Below are 6,000 nucleotides of genomic sequence, written 5' to 3'. Positions count from 1 at the left end.
TTTACAATGTTTAAACTTCTTATAAATTCTTATAAAATTTAAATATTTATAATATTTGAAACTTCATAAAAGTTTTAATATCGACCCAAACTTCATAATTGTATTTTGGTTGTTAATTCTAAGATTTCACTCGTAGTATATCGTTCCGTATTAATATCGACACAAACCCGTCACACCATATAATCCCGTCCCATGAAATTAAATATCATGTTATTTTTCTTTTTAATAATAATTTTATTTAGAAGATATATAATTCGAGTAAATTTAAAAGTTTGCTTTTAAATTATCTCTATAGTATATATATTTATAATTTTTATAGAGTTCAAATGTTATTAATATATAAACTTTTTTATAGAATTGAAATATTATAGATACTTTAAAAGTTTTATAAAATTTAAATATTTATAATATTTAAATTCCTTATAAGTTTAAAATTAGGGAGAATCACAAAAATGCCCCTTTTTCAATACCCCTTTTCAAAAATGCCCCATTTGGATGTCCATTTTTAAAAATACCCCTTTTATGTACAAAATGACTAAATTACCCTTCTTTTAATAAAAGATATCATAAATATATAAGGAAATATAACAAAATTAGGTCCACAAAATACAAAATATTTTTTGGCGGGAAAAGTGATCCCCCAATTTTTCCCGCCAAAACACTTGTAAAACTTTGTAAACCTTTAAAATACTTTGTAAAATTTTCCCGTAAAATTTTTTCCCGCCAAAAATTTTTTTTTGCGGAAAAAGTGATTCCGCAAATTTTTTGGCGTTAAATTTTTGGCGGGAAAATTTTTGGCGGGAAAAATTTACAAGGTATTTTAAAGAGTTTTTACAGGGTATTTATAAGGTTTTACAATGTATTTTAAAAGGTTTTACAACGTATTTATAAAGTATTTATAAGATATTATAAGATTTTACAAGCTATTTTATAAGGTTTTACAAGTTATAAGGTTTTAAAAGTTTTTTATAAGGTTTTACAAGTTATAAATACCTTATAAAACCTTATAAGTACCTTGTAAAACCTTTTAAAATACATTGTAAAACCTTACAAAACACTTATAAATACTCCGTAAAACCTTTAAAATACCTTGTAAATTTTTCCCGCCAAAACAAATTTTGGCAAAAAAATTGCGGAATCACTTTTCCCGCAAAAAAAAATTTTTGGCGGGAAAATTTTTTGGCGGGAAAAAATTTTACGGGAAAATTTTACAAGGTATTTTAAAGGTTTTTACAAGTGTTTTGGCGGGAAAATTGCGGGATCACTTTTCCCGCCAAAAAATATTTTGTATTTTGTGGACCTAATTTTGTTTCAAATAAGGGTAAAATGGTCATTAAAAATTAAAAGAGGGCAAACTTAAAAATGGACTCTCAAAAAGGACATTTTTGAAAAGGGGTATTGAAAAAAGGGCATTTTTAACAATTTTTCTTAAAATTAATAATATATAAAATTCTAATAAAGTTAAAATATTCATAATATTTGAAACCTTATGAAATAATAATAATAATCTAAAATAACATATTTTTCCGTAGACATAAATAATATTTATATATTTGGTAATAATGTTTTTTTGAAGTTAATCTAATTTATAACTAAATAAATTATTTATAGCGAAAATGAGTTTGGTTTATAATAAGTAATATAGCAAAATGAGTTTGTAAAATAACGAATAGTAACCATAATTTAATTAATGTACATTAAAATAAATATATTTAAAAAATGAATTACTTAAAAAAATTGATTTGGTCAAAATTAATTAATATCTTTAAGATATTATGGAAATGATTAGTTATAGTTAAGATATTATGTTAAGATTTTTTTGGCAATTAATATCTTTGATTTAAATTTTCGAAATTATTTAATTAATTACAATGACATTCTTTGTAAATACTGCCCAACCTCAGGATTTATTTGCTAAAAGTGTTCCAAAAATGTATATATAGATTAAAATGTTTTTGAGAAACGTCCTTGGTTTAGTGGTGATCTTCTAGTATAGTTTTTTTTAATCCAAAAGATTTAGATTTCTCCTACTTAAAAATTTGTTTTAGATTTTAAGATGAACTATCAAGTATGTACACATTTTTTAAGAAAATAAACGAAATATAATCTATCTAATTGTGAAAATTCTGCTTAATTTGTCAAAAGCTTAAACAAATTTACACCAAATTCGATTTTTGACTATATATTAATTACTGATACAAAACTTATCAGAAAATTTAATGTATACTACAGATAAAACCGTTTGTTGTGGTTTCAAATATGTTATACAAAACATTGTCCATATGATATTTTGATGTAAAATAGTCAATTCGTGACTTGTGTGTTGTAAAAAAATTGTAATTTTTTATAGGAATGTATATTCATTATCAGTGGCAGAGCCAAGATTTTTGTTTATAGGGGTCATATATATTATTATTTTTATTTAATTACATATTAATATTAAATAATATATTTATCTTGATTTATGATATTTTATAGAAATATATGTGAAAATTTTTTTGAGAAAAAGGACAAAAAAAAACAAGATATCCAATGATACAAAGAAAAAGAATCAGTATGTATAAAAAATATTAGAGAATTGTAATATTTTTTAGGAAAAAACAAAACAAACATAGAAAGAAAATTAATGTTGAATGAAAAATTAAATATAAATAGGGTCAAAGACATAAAATTATGGCATGACATAGGGGTCAACTAGGAAATTTTGTACCAAAATATCTAAAATCATTAGATAATTTACCTTATAATTTCAAAACTTTAAAATGTTATGGGGTCAACTGACCCCCTCCCTCTTAATTGGCTCCGCCCCTGTTCATTATGACTGCATGTATTTAAATTCGATTGGTTGATGATAACAATTTGTAATCAGAGTCGTGCTAGAAAATATGGAGACCGGAGCTAATGTTAAAAATAAAATCTCAGTTCATAAAAGTTAAAAATTTCTCTGACAAAAATTAATAAAAATAATAATAAATTTCTAAGAATAATAATTATGATACTAAATAAATCAAAATTTGGAGTAAAAGAAATTAACTAAATTTTCAAAATCAGTACTTTTAACAAATTTTTATCAATAGACAAGAAAATCAAAACATCAACGGTAAAAATAAAATTCAAATCCATGACTAGACGAGAAGAGATAATTGTGATATCAAGTGACTTCATAATACCTAATTGCTTTTATTTCAATGTTTACTTTTAATTTATAATTAATTGTTATCAGCATCAAAGTCTAAATCATCATGTTTATCGGGTAAATTTTAGGCTTAAAATTATACTAAATAAATATTAGTAAGCTATTGATTTTTTTTTAATTAAAACATGTCATAGGCAAAGTTTTATTTTCATTAAATATTTATAAATATTTTAAACTTACAGCCACAGTCTGTACAACTAAATTTTCTACAGCCAAAAACTTATTGTAAAAGCTTAGCTACAATAAAAATCCTTGTCAATTGGTCCCGCCATCAATTATTTATAACGACAAAAAAAGTCTACATAATCCTTATGTTAATATTGTTAAGTTTGTGTTTTTACTTGTTATTGAAAGAGTTGTCTTACAATATCTACATATACATTTTTACAGGGTTTTTTTTGCATTAATTCATTTGGATCCGGGTTTTACCCGAGTTTAATTCTATCCGGATCTTGGATAAGAAATTTTAGAAATGTTGTAATAAAAAAAATCGCCATTTATGACTACAATTACTCTTATATTTCGGTTTAATCTTATTTCCTAATCTAATTTTTTCTCATATTTTTTAAAAAATCGTGGTATTGAAATATTATCTTAACATTGTCGATTTTATTATGGAAATTTAACTAATTACTATTAAATATTTTTGTTTCCTTATCTAGAATTTGATTTTGTTATGATATTATACGATATGGATACTATTTATTAATTATAAAACAATTCGTTTTTCCTTAATTATGATGCATAATATTCATACAATCTTATCTATCCAAACTAATTACTACCTTTAAACACAAATTTCATGGCATATTCCTTTACATTAAACGATTACATATATTTTATTCCAATTTTGTTATGATTTCAAAGATACTATGCTTGGTCACCAAGATCTTTGTGACCTAACTTAAACCACTATAAATACTCGAGCTATTGGCCTCTTCTCACATCGTCGAACTCCAAAACAACGTTTTCCTAACAAAAGAAACTTTTATCTCCCAATGGAAGCTTCATTTGCATTCCTCCAAGGTCTAAACCTATCAAGATATTACGTCATTAGGATGGTTATGAGACAAAGAAATCATTTCGATCTGGTATTGTGGTTGTTGTGTGGGCATTTACAGCTATATGTTTCTTCATAGCATTACCTACACACTCTTGGCTATGGCTCATCTCGATCTTCAAGTAAGTTGTTGCGCAGAGCATTAAATCTATTCTTTTAACTGTAATCTAAACAGTGTTGATGATAATGTTTTATGTGTTCATTGTTATAGCTCAATTCAGGTCGTCATGAGTCATGACAAGCGTCAGAACGGTTCCAAACCTTAATTTTTTTTCATAATTGATTGACTCTGCATTATTCAGATTCATGTGTTTTCTTTTCTTCACAGACAAAGATGAAGTTCACTAGAAAGAGCACAGTCGGATGGAGCATCGGGAATATTCTTCTCGACTTTGCTGGAGGACTTGCTAATAATCTACAAATGGTTATACAATGATGGCAACACAATCGAAAGTTGGGTGAGGATCGTCACCGAGGATGGAGGAGGGCCAAGGAGTGGAGGAGAAGATGTGGTGGAGGAAGTCATCGTGGTCGAATGTTGCTAGATAATGGAGATGTGGAGAAGAAGATGATGGAGTAAAAGAGAGGAGTTCATGGCTTGTGATATTTTTAATATTTTTTGGGGAGTCAGAATGAAAATGAAAATGAATGTTGATCAAATATTTTGAGGTTTAAGGTTTTATCGTGTTTACACTTTTACAAATATTATCATTTTTTCAAATTAATTTTTGGTGTTATTTTCAATTCTTGATTCTTTTAATCACCAAAAGAATCCGAACATTGAAGTCACGATTTCTTCGATTTTGTAATTCTTTATTGATAATATATTTTTCACAATTTTGTAGTAACTACAAAAAGTAAGTAAAACATATAGTTCTATAAATAATATATGAAAGATTTTTTTAGATTGTCAAATTTGTTTCTATATAAAAAGATAATAAATCTACAAATAATCTCGGATATACATCTAGCAAATAGAAACTAATTATTTTTAATCATTTATTGGTAATATTTTCAATATATTAATAGTTATTTCTATATAGAAATATTACAAATATTATTATATATTTAATGCTAACATAATTCAATGAAATATTCAAATAATCCCTATCTATATGTATACATTTTTGGAGAATATTCAATGAAAATCTTCAATAGAATCTTTCATTATTAATTGGCTTTATTCCATAAAAACATTTAAACAAAATTAAATTATTGATTTGAAAATATAGAAATCGTATATGTAGTTATAACAAACACATATTTTTCAAATCAAATGGTATCCTATTTAAATGCTAACAAAAAAAAACAATGATAAATTTTTAATGCCATAACTAAAAAACTCAATAAATTGATATATTGTTCTAACAAATCAATATTTAATTTGATACACGCTTTCAATTTAATGCAAATAAAAAAATTAATTTGTTCTAACGTTTTTTAGTTATGGCATTAAAGATTTATTACCAAAAAATAAAATAAAATTTGAATGCTAAAAATAAACATAAATGTGATCGATTTCTTTCCTATAAAATTGGTAATCTCTATCATATTACTAGCATAATACATAGCTAATTTATATTTTTCCTAAATCATTTCCAAATATATTATATTATGAATATATTTTTAATTATACTTGCTTAGCAAGAAGTTTTCTACTCACTCAAAGAAAACACTACAATTACGGAACTAATCATACATTAAAAAAAAACAAAAAAAATAGGAAACTTCCAAATAACTCTAT

This window comes from Arabidopsis lyrata, assembly GCF_000004255.2.
Source record: "Arabidopsis lyrata subsp. lyrata unplaced genomic scaffold ARALYscaffold_8, whole genome shotgun sequence".
In the NCBI taxonomy this organism is placed as follows: Eukaryota; Viridiplantae; Streptophyta; class Magnoliopsida; order Brassicales; family Brassicaceae; genus Arabidopsis; species Arabidopsis lyrata.
This window is presented reverse-complemented; position numbering follows the sequence as displayed.